This window comes from Lissotriton vulgaris, chromosome 1_1 (genome assembly GCF_964263255.1).
Source record: "Lissotriton vulgaris chromosome 1_1, aLisVul1.2, whole genome shotgun sequence".
NCBI lineage: Eukaryota > Metazoa > Chordata > Amphibia > Caudata > Salamandridae > Lissotriton > Lissotriton vulgaris.
The window spans coordinates 1,299,433,531-1,299,455,821 of NC_141685.1; positions in this window are offsets into that span (position 1 = coordinate 1,299,433,531).

Sequence of the window (22,291 nt, forward strand, 5' to 3'; positions counted from 1 at the left end):
GTAAGTCAAACTGGACAGGAGATGGTCAAAATGCATACATCATCAGTAGACGACAGAGGGACAAATAGTGCCCAGCTATGTAAGTCAACCATTTATGCTACATTTGCTGCATTACAATTGGAGTTGTCAATGGACATTCCCCTTTAACATGACATTTGTGAGCAGCGAAAGACAAATTATAAAATGTCTTGCCTCATCATACCTTTGTAAATGTGGTACACAACATGTATTACACCAACAGACCCAGAACGGGAAAAGCAATCCTGTAATCGATGGCCACAACAAGTCAAAAGGGTGTACACACCATATTGTAATAGTGTTTGTAGACCTAATCAAGAAATAGCATTTGCACCGATACGGAAATGAAGACCAAACAGTGAGATACCAGTCTCTGTAGTATTGACTATGCATACACTGTCCAACTTCTAATCTTTCATACATTCTTTATTCATCACAGTCCACAGAGCTGATCATGTACTGCGTACATTGGATGGATAATTCCGGACATAAAAAAAACACGATAGTGGACTTTACCTCTGGATTCGTAGGCATGTCATTGTGATATAGGTAGCATCAAGGTAGTGGGCCCAATCTAAGTTATATGTGGGATCACTCATTACATAATGTATGACACACTTCTGCAACGGTGGTGACCATGACTGCTTGTGCCCGTCCTGTGCCAGAAATTGAATGCATCACATGTGGCAGCATCAATGTAAAGTTGTGAAACAAACTTATCATTGTAGGTACAATGCGGTCCTCCCAGAACCCAAGACGCCCACTGACTTCTGCTAATAGGTTGGACTTGACATCTGTCCAGGGACCACATACTGCTCCGGTGCTGGGCCACGGTAAGTCAAGCTTGCTGAATGCTTATTAATTGTGCCTTTCACCTCCACCGTATGCGTTGTACAACACTGTTATCCTGCATCACAATATGCTCACATAGTGTATTTGAACACATGGCCGATCAGACCCTGGTGGCAAATGAGATGCTGACACAAAATGTATGCCAAGTGTGTGCACAATGGACATACAATAGAACAATGTGTCATAAGAAACGTCCACAACACAACAGGCTTGCAATTCAATGATATGCTAAATCCCTAGCAAAATTAACATGGTCAAATCAATATGAAATTGGTATGGCTGAGGCACACACTGGTGCCAGTTGTGTACCTGTGAGATGGGTGTAGGGGCTGCTAAGGTGAATCTTCATGCGGTTACACCTGCAAAATGATTTGGCTGAAGAGCAACAGGATAATCCAGTGCAGGTGGGAAGATTCAAAGCTTCTCACCTCATCTTCAATGTGTGATCTAAACCAAATGTTGTCTTCTGCTTGCCTCCCTTCTACCATAATCACATGTATAGGTGGGTGTATGAAATATGAGGTTTGGATGTCTGCTGCACAAGACACTATCTGTTGTCACGTAAGTAGTACCATGATGTTGGAAATGGAGCATGGGAACAGAGAACACTCAAAGGATGGACATTAGTAATCTGTGTTCTCTCATTAAAAAATGAGCTGTGTGACCTCATGGGTAGGGAAGGACAAATGGGCAACATCAGGCCCCTGACAACTGCATATCTCACACATGAACTCCTTTTTGACTTGTCAACAGACAACATTACACCCATGAAAAAAATCAGTCACAATGGTAAGGGTGAAATCAGTAACCTTCTCATACAAGTTTGTCAGTTGATGTGTCATCCTATTAATGTCAGTGCTGCATGGCTGTAAGCTTGCAAAGGCTGCTTGTGAGCAGGTGCCCACATGTTAAGTCAATGAGCTACACATGCTGCACATCCTCCTTGATTATCCACAAATGGTTAATGAGAATGTAATTTGATCTCATAGCTACAATCTGTTGTACAAAAATATGGACATGTATTTCTCATCACAGGTGCTGACAGGATGAGACCACTGCAGCGGACACCATCCCGGGGAATGCATGACATCCTGGCTGCAGCTGTGAAACCGTCGCTCACCTGTCCCTCAGGTAAATCGGGCATGAGGAGTGTCAACAGCTTAGATTACAAAGCCATGACAGAGATCGAGGTCCCCTTCTACATGGAATCAACAGTTGTTGATTACAAAGTGAAATACAGACCAGTAGTGACACATATGCATGTCTGTCATTTGGTGAGGCAGATCGTTGAGAATGTTGTTTCTACCCTCTACAGCTATGTCTACAACAACTATGATGAGACAGGTGCAGCAGGATACACCAGGAGGGAACGCAAAGGGACAGAGAGTTGTGGCTGGAGCTGGTGAGTTTGCTAGTATCATGTAGATCTCTGTGTAACACCTCAGTGCTATGGTGTGAGCGGCCATTTGTGGTGGTACCCTAACCTGATCACATGATCCTCATCTGCTGATGCAAAGTACAGTAAATACAACCCTGGTGTTGCTGCACATGTAATACCTGGTCAATCACCAATACAGTTGCAACCTCTGTGTTTCAGATGATGCTGAGGGAAAGGCTGACAGACCGACAACCAGTGCTGGCCGACGGGCAATCCGAGGGGAGAATCCCCTGATCCTCCAGGCAGCAATGTCGGCTGCAACTCATGCCCAAGAGGAGAAGGATCAAGGTCAAGAGGAAGTTGACTTTGAGGAGGATGATGAGTACATATCAATGTACTCCGGGGATGATGATACTGACGTCACGGCCTCACATCCTCTGACAAGCAACGCCCGTATGCCTCCTCTCAAACCATCAATACCACGGCATAAATCAAACCAGCCACGGCTCCCACACATCCACTCACAGACATCACTCACTCACAGCCCTCACGTCCGGGACCGACATGGTGGTTCCACTACCCACTCTTCCCTACGCAGTGTATCCCTGCTACCCTCTCCATCATCTGTGGGAAGTACCTGCCCTGTTGTGGACCAGGTATGTTATGTTATGTTATGTTATGTTATGTTATGTTATGTTATGTTATGTTATGTTATGTTATGTTATGTTATGTTCTTCAAGGAAGGATGAGATCCAGGCTAATGCGGAATCCTCCACTCCTATCATCCCAAGACGGTGGCTACCCTCTCCATCATCTGTGGGAAGTACCAGCCCTGTTGTGGACCAGGTATGTTATGTTATGTTATGTTATGTTATGTTATGTTATGTTATGTTAGCCGGATTTGTAGAGCGCACAGATGCCCCATAAAGGGGCGTCCTAGCGCTAACAGAACAGAAAAACCGGACAAAAGCGATAACAGAACTAAAACACCACAGCACTAGGGGGCAGGGGGAAAAAGGAAAGTCTTTACAGCCTTCCTGAATGGCAAGAGTCCATCAATGGCACGAATATGAACAGGAAGGGAGTTCCATAACTTGGCAGCAAGCACTCTAATAGAGCGGCCGCCAATCCTGGACCTCTTGAAGCGCGGCACTATAGCCAAGTGGATACCAGAGGACCTCAAAGACCGTGCTGGAACATAGGGGGAGATGAGGTGCTCCAGGATCTGAGGGGAAGAATGTTTGAAGATTTTAAACGATAAACAAAGGGACTTAAACTTAACCCTCTGAACGACAAGGAGCCAATGGAACTTATGAATGATTTTTTTGGCTGAGCAAAATCTGGGTAAGCCAACCAGAGCCCTGGCGGCAGCATTCTGGACTCGTTGGAGTCGAGAGAGTTCAGCCTGATTGGCTCCCAGAAGAAGAGAACTAGCGTAGTCCAACTTAGACAGAATCATTGCTTGAACAATGAGCTGTCTAGTAGGCGTGTCAAAAAATTTAAAGATGGATTGAAGCTGACGCAGAGTCCCAAAACACGTGGCAGCAACCTTTTTTGTGTGGGTGGAGAAACTGAGCTTGTAATCGAACCATACCCCAAGGTTTTTAACCTCAGTGACTGAGATAGGAGTAGGACCAAGCTCAGATGGCCACCAGTTGTCGCCCCATAACTGACTAAGATTCCCAACAATGAGCACCTCGGTTTTCTTGGCGTTCAGTTGAAGGAAATTACCAGTCATCCAGCGTGCCACGGAGATAAGCCCCTCCCGGAACTTAGCAGCCTCAAGGTCAGAAGCCCCACTTATAGCAACCGCCAGCTGCGTGTCGTCAGCGTAGGACACCATAGTCAGGTTCCCACGCTTGGCGACAGCAGCCAGCGGCTGCACATAGAGATTGAATAAAGTGGGGCTAAGGGCCGAACCCTGTGGGACTCCCTGGGCGATCGCATAAGGTTTGGATTCAAAAGGTGGAGTGGCAACCTTGAAGGTGCGACCAGATAAAAAAGATCGAAACCACTCAAGTGCCAAATTGTCGACACCAGCCTCCACCAAACGCTGAAGTAAAATAGCGTGGGAAACAGTGTCGAAAGCGGCACTGAGATCAAGAAGGACCAGTGCCGCAGTGTAACCAGAATCCATCAGCAAGCGAAGATGTTCAGCCATAGAGAGAAGCGCAGTCTCGGTACTGTGACCGGGCCTAAAACCATTCTGCGATGGATCTAAAATATTTGCAGAGTGGAGATGGTTAGCTAAGATGGTGTTGACATGGGCCTCGGTCAGTTTAGCTGCCCACGGGAGGAGAGAAATTGGACGATAGTTCTCCAATTTTTGTGGGTCCAGAGCAGATTTTTTTAAGACAGATATCCCCTGGGCACCCTTCTCCTGCCCACAGACTTCTACCTGCCACCCCCCTGTTGTTGGACCTGCTCATCTCATCCCTGGCAGACACCAGCAGAGGGGGCCTGCACGTGACGATGGTGGCCAGTGGGAGCAGGACTTCTTCCGACAGCAGGCAGATGTGAGGCAGGACATTCGGGCCATAGGGGCTACCCTGTCAGACATTTCTGGGTCCCTGCAGGACATGGCCCAATTCCCTCAGGTGGTGGACAGGGTGGGCCAAGCTTTGGATAGGATGGATAGCACTTCGCAGGAAATGTCTAGAAATATGACAGCCCTGATATCCATCCAAAGGGAAGAGAGTGCAATACGCCATGCCTTGGCCATGAAGATGATGGAGGGCATGGTGAGAGTGATCCAAAGTCTACCTTCACGGCCAACGCAGGGAGGGGAACAATCATGTTGGCCTGTAGGACAGCACATCCCCACACATGTAACACCAACTGCACAGCACCACAGCCAAGGTACACAAACACACCCGCACCCCGAACAGGCACGCCCACCACCCCCACCACCTGCCCAAACACCACAAACCTCTGAATTGTCACTCCCCCCACCCCCACTACCTGCCCAAACACCACCAACCACTGGACTGTGACTCCCACCACCCCCACTACCTGCCCAACCACTACCAACCACTGGACTGTCACTCCCACTACCCCCACTACCTGCCCAAACACCACCAACCCTGCACAGTCACTTCAACCACCTGAACAACCAGCTCTTGTCCAGCCACAGACACCTAATGTGCAGACACCATCAGCAGCTGCACCTCTTGATCAGCCTGGACAACACCCACAGACACGAAGGTGACAACCTCAACCTCACCCCTCACCGCGTTCCTCCCCCCCACTATTGCGGAAACGCAGACTAAATCGCCATTGACATGGCCAATTTGATTTGGGCTCCTTAGGAGTATTCTGACAATAAATATCTACTAAAGTAATATCCTGTTGTGTACCATGTCCCTTCTGACGATGTAGGCATGTGTGTGTGTGTGTGTGTGAGACAGGTACAAGTGCAACACATCATAGCAACACGTTGTAATGTGCATAGCATATGTGTCTATATTTGGGAACAGACATTCAAAATGAAGTCAAACTAGTCAGACAAAGTATAATTCTGCAAAGTTATTTATGTAGGAACACAAATAAACCATCAGTTTGGAAGGGAGAAAGGAAAACAAATGATGATCTTAATGCAGAAGGAGAAGGGAACTTGGATTTGGGTGGGGCAAAACAAATATAATACGTCAGGTAGCGTCATGGGAACCAGTCTATTCACAAGGGGAAAAAGAAATCTTCGTCCAAAACAATGTCTCAGTCCAACAGTCAAGTGTCTTTCTGGTCATCCTCCAAGACCACAATGTCTAGATCCTCAGGGTCGGACACATCCCCACGGCTGGCTGATGCAGGAACAGGCACCACATGGGAACGTGACACACGAGGAGTATGGGGGAAAACAGTGTGGGGCAATGGACAGGGGGACACATTGACGGTGGTATGGGAAGGCACTTGGGAGATGAAAGACGTAATGGCTGTGTTCAGGGACTGGACTTGGGTGCCGAGGTTGTCCATAGATCGGACTATGTCCGCTTGCATCGAGCGTATCTCCAGACACACCTGTAGCAAGATGCGAGCGACATGTCAGGTTGACCCTCGACCATCCAACTCAAGTCCCCTGGCACAGCCACAGGAGAAACAGCACCGGCACGGGGGGGGGGAAGCATAAGGGATGTGGTGCCTCAGGTCCGGAGCAGACAGGTTCGGCTTGGCGACTACGAGGAGGGGACAGGTATCAGGGGATGGAGCTGGAGCCCCCGATGGCATGGGGGACTCTAGAGGTAGGGAGGGGCAGATGGCAGGCCCAGATTGAACGTTGGCCTGCCCCGGGGACACCTCTTCGTTACCCACTGGTGATGTATGTGTGGGTGAGTGGCTATCCCCCACATCATGGTCCGAGGTGTCCGGTCCTCCCCCCCCCCACTTCAATGTCCACAGCCTCCACCCGGGACATAGTACCAGTGTTGTGTTCTTCTTCATCCCGGGTGGGTGAAACCCCCTGGCCTGCAGATGTTGAGGGCCCCTCCTCCTCCTCCTCCTTCTCCTCCTCCTCTCCTTCATCGCTGGTGGAAAGAGGGATTAGCCGCCGCCGAACTGATGGTCTCCTTCTCCGCACTTGTTCCTGCGGATCTCCTGTCTCACCAACCGTGCCTGCAGAAGTGTAAGCAAAATCCTGATGTGGTGGTTGTTCCATGCATGACGCTACACATACATAGAATAGCCTAGGTCCGATTTTGTTTGCCTCTGATCACACTGTACAGTTATCAGGGGCCGATTTACAACTTCTGGCGCATCTCCGCTAATCAGCAGAGGCATGTCTGATGAGTTGCAACGCATCAGCCCACCCATGCATCACCCCTGATGGACTGCATGTACAAAGCGGCACACCGTGGTGCTTGGGTGGGCAGATGTGTGATGCATCCCCGGTGGAATAGCCGGGCTTTGCTGGAGTGGCGTGGCAAGTGCGAACCTGCCTCCAGCAAGGCTCGGGGGTGCCTGATCGCTAACATGCTGCGGCAATCCTTACACCTGCTTTAAGCAGGTGCGTAGATTTGACTCCGCGTGGCCCTAATAGTGACTGAGTGAAATCTTGTAGTTTCACTCAGCCACTTTTAGGATGCGATCCTGCACCGTATGCGTCAGGTTGTAATAATCCAGCAGCATGGCGCTTTGTGTGCTCCGCCGCTGCGTCACTAAAGTGACCCAATGGCGGTGCAAAGAGGCGCAAGTGCCTTGTTGATCTGCCCATCAGTCCTTATGGACTTAATGGTGGTTGGGAGCACACTGCCTCACAGTCCCAGCACAGTTTGGCCCTTTGCATCCGGGTAAATGCTGTTTACAGTACTAACTAACTCCTGAATCATCTGGGTTTGCTGGGAATGCTGCCAAGTTCCTCACAGGTTACAGTAACACTCACAGGCACACAGCAAACCCAGATGATTTACTTTGCTCTCTGAAACTGCTGCTCTCTACTGATGAAGCGCCCATTCCAGGAACACGTGTCTAGAGATATACAGCAAAGTCAGCAGCAAATTTGGTGTAGGACTCCAGATTATTCCAAAGTAAGTTTGAACTGTGTACTGCATTTACCAGGATGCAAAGGGGCAAACCGTGCTGGGACTGTGAGGCTGTGTGCTCCCAACCCCCATTCTGTCCATGCACTTACATTACATGTATGCACACTGTCATATACTGATTTGAGTTTGACATGGACATCTCATGTGTATTATTGTGGCTTGCGCAACTGCATTATCCAAACCTTGGCATTGCTGTGATCTGTGTGTCATGTCACTGCTGCATGTGCCAGTTCTACTACAAGTCCACCAGAGGAGAACATGAAGAGTCCAGATATAATAGATATTGGCCATTGATATGGATTTGCAGCTATTTAACATCTGGACAAGTGTCATCTGCTTTGTAGCATTGTATGGATTTGTGCAATTAATGCCAGACACAAGTGAAAAATGCAGACGGGGGAAAGAGCCTTGTCCTTGCCCCCTCTTGCAGATGCCCATGATCACAGGGTATGTCAGAGCTTCTAAAGCACCTGTGTTTTCTGTTGTAATTGCACAGTCATGTTTCTCCTGTGTGAGGTGATTGAACTGCTCGTGTGTCACTTGATGCTTCTCATTTCATAGGGTGGGACTCTATTTCTTCAAATTTCTCTGGTAAGAACACCTTCTTACTTCTTTCGCATTCACCAGTGAAGTGTTTCCATGCGCCATTGTTGCTTAGCTTGAAAACTTGAATTATCTTCAGAGGAGCCAGGCTGAGTCTTGATGTCATCAGGGTTTGCCGGCCCCTAAGTGTCCATGGCAAAAATAGTCCTTTTAATGTGGTTGCCTATGCCTTGTATTTCCTCATGTTTACTGCTGGCTGTAAACCAGTCTAATACTGTGATTCTTTCAGATTTTTGTGTGCCATTTTATATAGTGCCAACACCACCAGAAGATAGTCGAGCGCTTTACATTAGCAACAGTTACTTTAGTGTGTAGTTTTATATAGCGCCAACTCCATCTGAAGGTATTGGAGTGCTTTGCATTAACACCAGTTCCTTTACACAAGAACTCATTCATTTTTGTAGTCACAGGGAGATTACGTGATTTGCCCAGAATGAGGGATGTTAAGTCAATCCCGAAACTCAACCCTGGTTTCCTGGCTCCGTAGTTAGTCGCTCTGGCTCTTACGCCACATCCTCACCCAAGAAAACGCCACATCCTCTCCCTAGCCTTGGCCTCAGTTACACATTTTCGTGAAACATCGTTTACAAGAAATGTTTTACATGCTAAATCCATTACAACGCATGTCATTACATCGCATAATCCATTACAATGCATTACTCAAAGTAACGTCCCGGCGGAGTTAGAATAGTAATTGCGTTGTAATGGGTTATGCGTAGTAACAACAAGTGTTGTAATGGATTTTGCGATGTAAAAAATGTGTTGCAATGACACGCGTTGTAACGCCTGCGTTGTAAAGTGTCATAGTCCACATTTTCTGATTATGAGCTAATCACGCAATCTCCCCATAGCTGGCCGAAGTTCCTGTTGGTTGCCCATCCAAGAATGCACTTACTACTTTCTGGATTCACAGAATCGATTTACGACTACTAACTTTACGTCCGCCGCCGGGCCGTAATTTCCGCCACTGGGCCGGATTTTACGGCACTTTGGCGGACTTTACGGCGAATCATCATAGAATCCGTTACGGGCCGTAAATTACGATTACGGGCCGTAAATTATGATTACGGGCCGTAATTTACGATTACGGGCCGTTAGTCATGTTAGCCAAGGGTAAACACCTGGCCATGATCCACCCATCCCCCAACATGGATCAGCTGGCACACAGCAGCCAATCCCAGCCAACAGCTCCATTTTGCCATGGTGTATGCTGCCACTGCCTACCATCCCCCACCACGCTCCAGCTGAAGCCAATTAACACTAATTGACCAGTACCACAAAACACATAAAAGCAGCACACAGTGAAGGAACAGGTTTGGCCACAGAGAGACTGTTACTACAACGCCTCCAGTGCCACAGAACATGGAGATGAGAAGGAAAAAAACTTCACAGCAGAGGAGACCACCATGCTTGTGGAATTCATAGTCAGGCACCACAAGCGCCTATATGGGCCACCACCATACTGCACCAGTGGGGCACAGAAGCCAGAACTATGGCAGCAGATAGCCACTGCTGTCTCAGCCCTGCGGGAGGACAGGGGCACAGTGCAGGACATTAAAAAAAAGTGGCAGGACGAAAGGCAGAGGGTCAAGGAGAAATACTCCAGGATAGAACTGAGCAGAATCCTCCCTGCTGCATTCCCTGGACCCCGCCTGCAGCTCACCACACTGGAGGAGGATATCCTCACAACTATACACCCCCACTTGGTCCATGGGCTGCCTGTCAGTGATGTCCGCTACGTGGTACCAGGTAAGTGGAATAAAAAGAAAAAGTGCATGAAGAGATTTTCTGTGTTACACTGTCAAAGTGATCATGGAAATTGTCCAAAGTGTATATAAATATATGGTTTTCTTTTTTAATTTTTTTTTAATTAAGGTATAGATCACGAATACAAAATACAGCATATAACTTATCATCAAGCTGTTGTGGGGTTACAAGAGCAGTGTAGATATTCTTTTCATAAAAGAAAATACAAAAGGAACAGTAAGAATTATGTAAGGCAGAAAAGAGAATAGGCATGTACAAAAACCTGGTCTGGCCATTAACCAACAGCATAACAAACTCTCAATAAATCAAGTGTTTTGTACATTATAAAATGGAAAAGAAATACAATTGTGAATATTAAACAAGGGACAAAGAATGTCAGGATTAATCAATCTTCTGCCTGCATATATGCTCTGACCGGTCCCCATATTTGCTGCCCCAGAGCCTGTTTCCACCTTCCCTTAATAGCAAATTATATTCCATATTATAAGTAAATAAAAACCGAGTTTGCCAGGATTCAAATGAGGGGGGGGGGGCAGTTTGTAACCAACAAGAAGCAATACAGAGTCTTAGAACCGCTGTTGCCAAAAATATCAGATAATCGGTGTTATCCATGGGGTCGATTCGGACACCCCCAGTGTCAGTACCCAACAAAATTTGCATTAAAGATAACTGAAGAGGAGTACTCAAAATCTCAGATAAGAACTTATTTACATGTACAAACAACTCCCCTAATTTTACACATGTGGCAAATATATGCATTGCATCCGCCTAATGAGCACCGCATCTGAAACATTTTCCTCTGGGTCTCCCCCCTACTTTGAGATTTTGTCTGGAGTACGATACAGATAAAACAAGGTTTTATAATGTTGCGTTACTAGGTTAGCAGACATAAGTATTCATCCGATTAATTCTATTGACCTCTCAAGCGGAATTACTTGACTTCCTAACCTACTCTCCCATTTACACACTTGTGCTTCCAAGTTGTTAGGCTTAGCCTTTATCATTAGATTATAAAGTACTCCAATCCGAGGACCTTTCGTATTAGCCTCAATAAGTGGGTTAGGTGTTGTGCTTATATTAATTTTCATTAGGTACTCACGGATTTGCAAGTATTTAAAAAAATGTGTAGTTGGGAGTTGGTATTGCTCCTTTAACTGGCTTAATGACTTTAAACCATCCCTTGTATACAAATCCCCGACTGTGATTAAGCCTCTTGTTCGCCAACTCACCACTATCCTCTCCCAGCATATACTGGGGTGGAATATCGGGGCAATCAATGGGGTATATAACGAGGTCTTTTCAATTTTATAGTAATTTTTAATTACCTTCCAGACTTTAAAGGCAGCAGCCACCACCTTAAATCTGGTACGTTTGTAATAGTTCCATTCCGTATTAAGAAAAAGACGATTCCTGGCTTCCGAGCCCATTAACAAACCATATATTGATGGCTGCAATGCTCGCTCCATAGGTCCTACCTCTGTAAGCAGAATATTCATACGGGAGAGCATGCAGGCATAATAATATAAAACAAAATCAGGTACCGACCAACCTCCAACAGCCCTTGGCAATGCCATATATTTTTTGCGCGTCGCTCCTTTCCCCGAGCCCATAAAAATTTCATACAGATCTCCTGGAGTTGTGCAATATATGCCAGGGGGATCTCTAATGGAATACATCGATAGAAATATAAAATCTTAGGTAATACCATCATTTTTAAGGTGTTACACCTGCCTACAAGCGTTAAATGAAGACATTCTAATTGATCCAGTTGTTTACGAATCCCGCTAAGTAATTTCTGCCAATTAGATTCTACCGTAGCCGCAGGACAGGCCTTGATCTGTACCCCTAAATATGTAACCTCTGTTAGAACCCGGGTATCTAAGAAAGACTTAATATTTACACATAATATCTGGGTCTTAGCAGTATTTAATTTATACCCGGATACGGAGCCATATACCACTGCCAAATGTTCGATCTCAGGCATTGCCGAAGCCGGTCTTGAGGAGAGCACGGCTACATCATCGGCATAAGCTAGTGCCCGGTTGGTTAGTCAGAGACTCATGTGTCACCCACTACGTAGCACCACAAGTCCCAGAAACCTTTGCATCAGAAAAGGCTAATACCCCCCCCCCCCCCACCCTATTAAAAACATGTGCACAGTACTGATGCCATACATACACAACCCAGCTAATTAAATAACTGTACATATTGACGGAAAATGTGCAAGGACAAATGGAAATTTAAAAATAAGTTAAATAAATAAATTAGCTAAAGACAAGCATTAGCAGGGAAGCACCAGTACCAATGTCACATGCAATTCAACCCTTGCGCAAACACGGATGTGTTGTGTACATATGGTGGTGCACTGTGGTGCAGGGATAGACAGATGTGTGTTGAATCTGATGGTGTCTAGGGGGGCTTTGCTGAAGTTGTGTCGCAAGAGCGTTGCAACTCCAACAATGTCCTTGCACTGTGCATAACGTGCTGTGCCACTCCTTACGTCTGCTTCAAGCAGGCGTAAGGTTGCGTCGCAGCGGCCTCTGATAAGTGATACTGTGAAATCATGTAGATTACACTGACTCACTTGGACACAGCATATCCCAAAGGAGTGCACACCCTGCCTACCTCCAAGCTGACGTTGCGCGGGGCCTCACAACATGACGATTCACCATAGTAGCGTCACGTTGCGAATAATCTTAAATGTGTTGTCTGTTGTACACCACCGTTGTGTCACAGAAGTGATGCAACAACAGTGTAAATTCATTTTCTAGGGGGTTGTAAGCTTGCCATAAAAAATCGAAAAAGTACATCACCCTGTGCCAGCCTAAATCACAAAGCAGATGGTGAGAGTATCCTCTGATGTAAATATGTCCAACACATATCCTGTTGTCCAATTTCCACTCTGCCACGCCATTACATCCCCAACACACCACTGCTCCTACCTGCCCCGTCTGCGGCAGTTCCGCGCAATACTGTTATTACATAGAAGATATGGGCAAATCCCCGAAATGTTACACAAGCACATTTCCCATTTGTCTACTTTTCTCTCTTCTCAACCATTGACACATCCAGCCAGAGCACAGACAACTGCAGTAGCAGAGGTCACCGCATCACATAGGAGGAATCGGCAACGTACAGAGGAAGGCATGTCAACCACACTAACTGGTAAGTCAAACTGGACAGGAGATGGTCAAAATGCATACATCATCAGTAGACGACAGAGGGACAAATAGTGCCCAGCTATGTAAGTCAACCATTTATGCTACATTTGCTGCATTACAATTGGAGTTGTCAATGGACATTCCCCTTTAACATGACATTTGTGAGCAGCGAAAGACAAATTATAAAATGTCTTGCCTCATCATACCTTTGTAAATGTGGTACACAACATGTATTACACCAACAGACCCAGAACGGGAAAAGCAATCCTGTAATCGATGGCCACAACAAGTCAAAAGGGTGTGCACACCATATTGTAATAGTGTTTGTAGACCTAATCAAGAAATAGCATTTGCACCGATACGGAAATGAAGACCAAACAGTGAGATACCAGTCTCTGTAGTATTGACTATGCATACACTGTCCAACTTCTAATCTTTCATACATTCTTTATTCATCACAGTCCACAGAGCTGATCAGGTACTGCGTACCTTGGATGGATAATTTCCGGACATAAAAAAAACACGATAGTGGACTTTACCTCTGGATTCGTAGGCATGTCATTGTGATATAGGTAGCATCAAGGTAGTGGGCCCAATCTAAGTTATATGTGGGATCACTCATTACATAATGTATGACACACTTCTGCAACGGTGGTGACCATGACTGCTTGTGCCCGTCCTGTGCCAGAAATTGAATGCATCACATGTGGCAGCATCAATGTAAAGTTGTGAAACAAACTTATCATTGTAGGTACAATGCGGTCCTCCCAGAACCCAAGACACCCACTGACTTCTGCTACTAGGTTGGACTTGACATCTGTCCAGGGACCACATACTGCTCCGGTGCTGGGCCACGGTAAGTCAAGCTTGCTGAATGCTTATTAATTGTGCCTTTCACCTCCACCGTATGCGTTGTACAACACTGTTATCCTGCATCACAATATGCTCACATAGTGTATTTGAACACATGGCCGATCAGACCCTGGTGGCAAATGAGATGCTGACACAAAATGTATGCCAAGTGTGTGCACAATGGACATACAATAGAACAATGTGTCATAAGAAATGTCCACAACACAACAGGCTTGCAATTCAATGATATGCTAAATCCCTAGCAAAATTAACATGGTCTAATCAATATGAAATTGGTATGGCTGAGGCACACACTGGTGCCAGTTGTGTACCTGTGAGATGGGTGTAGGGGCTGCTAAGGTGAATCTTCATGCGGTTACACCTGCAAAATGATTTGGCTGAAGAGCAACAGGATAATCCAGTGCAGGTGGGAAGATTCAAAGCTTCTCACCTCATCTGCAATGTGTGATCTAAACCAAATGTTGTCTTCTGCTTGCCTCCCTTCTACCATAATCACATGTATAGGTGGGTGTATGAAATATGAGGTTTGGATGTCTGCTGCACAAGACACTATCTGTTGTCACGTAAGTAGTACCATGATGTTGGAAATGGAGCATGGGAACAGAGAACACTCAAAGGATGGACATTAGTAATCTGTGTTCTCTCATTAAAAAATGAGCTGTGTGACCTCATGGGTAGGGAAGGACAAATGGGCAACATCAGGCCCCTGACAACTGCATATCTCACGCATGAACTCCTTTTTGACTTGTCAACAGACAACATTACACCCATGAAACAAATCAGTCACAATGGTAAGGGTGAAATCAGTAACCTTCTCATACAAGTTTGTCAGTTGATGTGTCATCCTATTAATGTCAGTGCTGCATGGCTGTAAGCTTGCAAAGGCTGCTTGTGAGCAGGTGCCCACATGTTAAGTCAATGAGCTACACATGCTGCACATCGTCCTTGATTATCCACAAATGGTTAATGAGAATGTAATTTGATCTCATAGCTACAATCTGTTGTACATAAATATGGACATGTATTTCTCATCACAGGTGCTGACAGGATGAGACCACTGCAGCGGACACCATCCCGGGGAATGCATGACATCCTGGCTGCAGCTGTGAAACCGTCGCGCACCTGTCCCTCAGGTAAATCGGGCATGAGGAGTGTCAACAGCTTAGATTACAAAGCCATGACAGAGATCGAGGTCCCCTTCTACATGGAATCAACAGTTGTTGATTACAAAGTGAAATACAGACCAGTAGTGACACATATGCATGTCTGTCATTTGGTGAGGCAGATCGTTGAGAATGTTGTTTCTACCCTCTACAGCTATGTCTACAACAACTATGATGAGACAGGTGCAGCAGGATACACCAGGAGGGAACGCAAAGGGACAGAGAGTTGTGGCTGGAGCTGGTGAGTTTGCTAGTATCATGTAGATCTCTGTGTAACACCTCAGTGCTATGGTGTGAGCGGCCATTTGTGGTGGTACCCTAACCTGATCACATGATCCTCATCTGCTGATGCAAAGTACAGTAAATACAACCCTGGTGTTGCTGCACATGTAATACCTGGTCAATCACCAATACAGTTGCAACCTCTGTGTTTCAGATGATGCTGAGGGAAAGGCTGACAGACCGACAACCAGTGCTGGCCGACGGGCAATCCGAGGGGAGAATCCCCTGATCCTCCAGGCAGCAATGTCGGCTGCAACTCATGCCCAAGAGGAGAAGGATCAAGGTCAAGAGGAAGTTGACTTTGAGGAGGATGATGAGTACATATCAATGTACTCCGGGGATGATGATACTGACGTCACGGCCTCACATCCTCTGACAAGCAACGCCCGTATGCCTCCTCTCAAACCATCAATACCACGGCATAAATCAAACCAGCCACGGCTCCCACACATCCACTCACAGACATCACTCACTCACAGCCCTCACGTCCGGGACCGACATGGTGGTTCCACTACCCACTCTTCCCTACGCAGTGTATCCCTGCTAAAGATTTGATTTTGGGTTTTATAGAGCGCACAGCTACCCTAGGGCATCCCAGCGCTAGTGACCACTGTCCTGTGGGGTGTGGAAACATGGGAGGAGGGCTCAGGGGAAGAGTAGGGTCTTTAGTCGTTTCCTGAACCTGAGGTGATTGTGTTCTTGCCTCAGGGAGAGAGGAAGGGCATTCCATAGTCTGGGGGCGTTGTACGAGAACAGGCGACCGCCTGTTCTGGACTTCCTAATTCTGGGAACGTTTGCAAGGGAAAGGGAGTTTGATCTTAATTGTCTACTGGACTGTTGTTTTGTCACAAGTGGCCTAAGGATGGGAGGGCCTTCGTTGTGCATTACTCTATGAGTTATGCACAGGGATTTGAAATTGACCCGTTCCTTTACTGGCAACCAGTGCAAGCTTCTAAGGGCCGGCTTGGCCGAGTTCCTTGCTGCGGTTCCTGTGAGGATTCTAGCGGCCGCATTTTGTGCACATTGAAGTCTGTGGACTACAGAGGCTGGGGCCCCCAGATAGAGGACATTGCCATAATCCAATCTGGAGTTCACCAGCCCCTGCATTAGGAGCTTCCTGGATTGGAGGGGGAGTAGATGTAGAATCTTTCGTGCCATCTTTATAAGGCCGAAGCAGGTTCCCGCGGTTTTCCTAGCTTGAGTTCTAAAACTGAGCTCCTGGTCCAGCCATATCCCGAGGCTCTTTACTTCGGGTTTGGGTGATGGCGGGGTTCCCATGCATGGTGGCCAGGGAAGGGGAGTGGGGATTTTCTTAGGGTTTCCCAGGAGGAGAATTTCTGATTTCTCCCCGTTCAGTTTTAATCGGGAATCGCACATCCACTGGTGTACCTTTTCCAGACAACTGAATAGATTGGGGAGGGCGTTGTCTGATTGGTTGAGGGAAACGACGAGCTGGGTGTCGTCAGCATACATTATTGATTTAATGCCAAAAGGCTTGACAACATCCTCGAGTGGTTCCATGTACACATTAAAAAGTGTGGGGCTCAGGGAGGATCCCTGTGGCACCCCACACTTAAGTGCTTGAGCCTTGGAGATGGAATACCCATCTGCTACTTGAAAAGACCTGTCTTCAAGGAAGGATGAGATCCAGGCTAATGCGGAATCCTCCACTCCTATCATCCCAAGACGGTGGCTACCCTCTCCATCATCTGTGGGAAGTACCAGCCCTGTTGTGGACCAGGTATGTTATGTTATGTTATGTTATGTTATGTTATGTTATGTTATGTTATGTTATGTTATGTTATGTTATGTTAGCCGGATTTGTAGAGCGCACAGATGCCCCATAAAGGGGCGTCCTAGCGCTAACAGAACAGAAAAACCGGACAAAAGCGATAACAGAACTAAAACACCACAGCACTAGGGGGCAGGGGGAAAAAGGAAAGTCTTTACAGCCTTCCTGAATGGCAAGAGTCCATCAATGGCACGAATATGAACAGGAAGGGAGTTCCATAACTTGGCAGCAAGCACTCTAATAGAGCGGCCGCCAATCCTGGACCTCTTGAAGCGCGGCACTATAGCCAAGTGGATACCAGAGGACCTCAAAGACCGTGCTGGAACATAGGGGGAGATGAGGTGCTCCAGGATCTGAGGGGAAGAATGTTTGAAGATTTTAAACAATAAACAAAGGGACTTAAACTTAACCCTCTGAACGACAAGGAGCCAATGGAACTTATGAATGATTTTTTTGGCTGAGCAAAATCTGGGTAAGCCAACCAGAGCCCTGGCGGCAGCATTCTGGACTCGTTGGAGTCGAGAGAGTTCAGCCTGATTGGCTCCCAGAAGAAGAGAACTAGCGTAGTCCAACTTAGACAGAATCATTGCTTGAACAATGAGCTGTCTAGTAGGCGCGTCAAAAAATTTAAAGATGGATTGAAGCTGACGCAGAGTCCCAAAACACGTGGCAGCAACCTTTTTTGTGTGGGTGGAGAAACTGAGCTTGTAATCGAACCATACCCCAAGGTTTTTAACCTCAGTGACTGAGATAGGAGTAGGACCAAGCTCAGATGGCCACCAGTTGTCGCCCCATAACTGACTAAGATTCCCAACAATGAGCACCTCGGTTTTCTTGGCGTTCAGTTGAAGGAAATTACCAGTCATCCAGCGTGCCACGGAGATAAGCCCCTCCCGGAACTTAGCAGCCTCAAGGTCAGAAGCCCCACTTATAGCAACCGCCAGCTGCGTGTCGTCAGCGTAGGACACCATAGTCAGGTTCCCACGCTTGGCGACAGCAGCCAGCGGCTGCACATAGAGATTGAATAAAGTGGGGCTAAGGGCCGAACCCTGTGGGACTCCCTGGGCGATCGCATAAGGTTTGGATTCAAAAGGTGGAGTGGCAACCTTGAAGGTGCGACCAGATAAAAAAGATCGAAACCACTCAAGTGCCAAATTGTCGACACCAGCCTCCACCAAACGCTGAAGTAAAATAGCGTGGGAAACAGTGTCGAAAGCGGCACTGAGATCAAGAAGGACCAGTGCCGCAGTGTAACCAGAATCCATCAGCAAGCGAAGATGTTCAGCCATAGAGAGAAGCGCAGTCTCGGTACTGTGACCGGGCCTAAAACCATTCTGCGATGGATCTAAAATATTTGCAGAGTGGAGATGGTTAGCTAAGATGGTGTTGACATGGGCCTCGGTCAGTTTAGCTGCCCACGGGAGGAGAGAAATTGGACGATAGTTCTCCAATTTTTGTGGGTCCAGAGCAGATTTTTTTAAGACAGATATCCCCTGGGCACCCTTCTCCTGCCCACAGACTTCTACCTGCCACCCCCCCTGTTGTTGGACCTGCTCATCTCATCCCTGGCAGACACCAGCAGAGGGGGCCTGCACGTGACGATGGTGGCCAGTGGGAGCAGGACTTCTTCCGACAGCAGGCAGATGTGAGGCAGGACATTCGGGCCATAGGGGCTACCCTGTCAGACATTTCTGGGTCCCTGCAGGACATGGCCCAATTCCCTCAGGTGGTGGACAGGGTGGGCCAAGCTTTGGATAGGATGGATAGCACTTCGCAGGAAATGTCTAGAAATATGACAGCCCTGATATCCATCCAAAGGGAAGAGAGTGCAATACGCCATGCCTTGGCCATGAAGATGATGGAGGGCATGGTGAGAGTGATCCAAAGTCTACCTTCACGGCCAACGCAGGGAGGGGAACAATCATCTTGGCCTGTAGGACAGCACATCCCCACACCTGTAACACCAACTGCACAGCACCACAGCCAAGGTACACAAACACACCCGCACCCCGAACAGGCACGCCCACCACCCCCACCACCTGCCCAAACACCACAAACCTCTGAATTGTCACTCCCCCCGCCCCCACTACCTGCCCAAACACCACCAACCACTGGACTGTCACTCCCACCACCCCCACTACCTGCCCAACCACTACCAACCACTGGACTGTCACTCCCACCACCCCCACTACCTGCCCAAACACCACCAACCCTGCACAGTCACTTCAACCACCTGAACAACCAGCTCTTGTCCAGCCACAGACACCTAATGTGCAGACACCATCAGCAGCTGCACCTCTTGATCAGCCTGGACAACACCCACAGACACGAAGGTGACAACCTCAACCTCACCCCTCACCGCGTTCCTCCCCCCCACTATTGCGGAAACGCAGACTAAATCGCCATTGACATGGCCAATTTGATTTGGGCTCCTTAGGAGTATTCTGACAATAAATATCTACTAAAGTAATATCCTGTTGTGTACCATGTCCCTTCTGACGATGTAGGCATGTGTGTGTGTGTGTGTGTGAGACAGGTACAAGTGCAACACATCATAGCAACACGTTGTAATGTGCATAGCATATGTGTCTATATTTGGGAACAGACATTCAAAATGAAGTCAAACTAGTCAGACAAAGTATAATTCTGCAAAGTTATTTATGTAGGAACACAAATAAACCATCAGTTTGGAAGGGAGAAAGGAAAACAAATGATGATCTTAATGCAGAAGGAGAAGGGAACTTGGATTTGGGTGGGGCAAAACAAATATAATACGTCAGGTTGCGTCATGGGAACCAGTCTATTCACAAGGGGAAAAAGAAATCTTCGTCCAAAACAATGTCTCAGTCCAACAGTCAAGTGTCTTTCTGGTCATCCTCCAAGACCACAATGTCTAGATCCTCAGGGTCGGACACATCCCCACGGCTGGCTGATGCAGGAACAGGCACCACATGGGAACGTGACACACGAGGAGTATGGGGGAAAACAGTGTGGGGCAATGGACAGGGGGACACATTGACGGTGGTATGGGAAGGCACTTGGGAGATGAAAGACGTAATGGCTGTGTTCAGGGACTGGACTTGGGTGCCGAGGTTGTCCATAGATCGGACTATGTCCGCTTGCATCGAGCGTATCTCCAGACACACCTGTAGCAAGATGCGAGCGACATGTCAGGTTGACCCTCGACCATCCAACTCAAGTCCCCTGGCACAGCCACAGGAGGAACAGCACCGGCACGGGGTGGGGGGGGAAACATAAGGGATGTGGTGCCTCAGGTCCGGAGCGGACAGGTTCGGCTTGGCGACTACGAGGAGGGGACAGGTATCAGGGGATGGAGCTGGAGCCCCCGATGGCATGGGGGACTCTAGAGGTAGGGAGGGGCAGATGGCAGGCCCAGATTGAACGTTGGCCTGCCCCGGGGACACCTCTTCGTTACCCACTGGTGATGTATGTGTGGGTGAGTGGCTATCCCCCACATCATGGTCCGAGGTGTCCGGTCCTTCCCCCCCCCCTTCAATGTCCACAGCCTCCACCCGGGACATAGTACCAGTGTTGTGTTCTTCTTCATCCCGGGTGGGTGAAACCCCCTGGCCTGCAGATGTTGAGGGCCCCTCCTCCTCCTCCTCCTTCTCTTCCTCCTCTCCTTCATCGCTGGTGGAAAGAGGGATTAGCCGCCGCCGAACTGATGGTCTCCTTCTCCGGACTTGTTCCTGCGGATCTCCTGTCTCACCAACCATGCCTGCAGAAGTGTAAGCAAAATCCTGATGTGGTGGTTGTTCCATGCATGACGCTACACATACATAGAATAGCCTAGGTCCGATTTTGTTTGCCTCTGATCACACTGTACAGTTATCAGGGGCCGATTTACAACTTCTGGCGCATCTCCGCTAATCAGCAGAGGTGTGTCTGATGAGTTACAACGCATCAGCCCACCCATGCATCACCCCTGATGGACCGCATGTACAAAGCGGCACACCGTGGTGCTTGGGTGGGCAGATGTGTGATGCATCCCCGTGGAATAGCTGGGCTTTGCTGGAGTGGCGTGGCAAGTGCGAACCCGCCTCCAGCAAGGCTGGTGGGTGCCCGATCGCTAACATGCTGCGGCAATCCTTACACCTGCTTTAAGCAGGTGCGTAGATTTGACTCCGCGTGGCCCTAATAGTGACTGAGTGAAATCTTGTAGTTTCACTCAGCCACTTTTAGGATGCGATCCTGCACCGTATGCGTCACGTTGTAATAATCCAGCAGCATGGCGCTTTGTGTGCTCCGCCGCTGCGTCACTAAAGTGACCCAATGGCGGTGCAAAGAGGCGCAAGTGCCTTGTTGATCTGCCCATCAGTCCTTATGGACTTAATGGTGGTTGGGAGCACACTGCCTCACAGTCCCAGCACAGTTTGGCCCTTTGCATCCGGGTAAATGCTGTTTACAGTACTAACTAACTCCTGAATCATCTGGGTTTGCTGGGAATGCTGCCAAGTTCCTCACAGGTTACAGTAACACTCACAGGCACACAGCAAACCCAGATGATTTACTTTGCTCTCTGAAACTTCTGCTCTCTACTGATGAAGCGCTCATTCCAGGAACACGTGTCTAGAGATATACAGCAAAGTCAGCAGCAAATTTGGTGTAGGACTCCAGATTATTCCAAAGTAAGTTTGAACTGTGTACTGCATTTACCAGGATGCAAAGGGGCAAACCGTGCTGGGACTGTGAGGCTGTGTGCTCCCAACCCCCATTCTGTCCATGCACTTACATTACATGTATGCACACTGTCATATACTGATTTGAGTTTGACATGGACATCTCATGTGTATTATTGTGGCTTGCGCAACTGCATTATCCAAACCTTGGCATTGCTGTGATCTGTG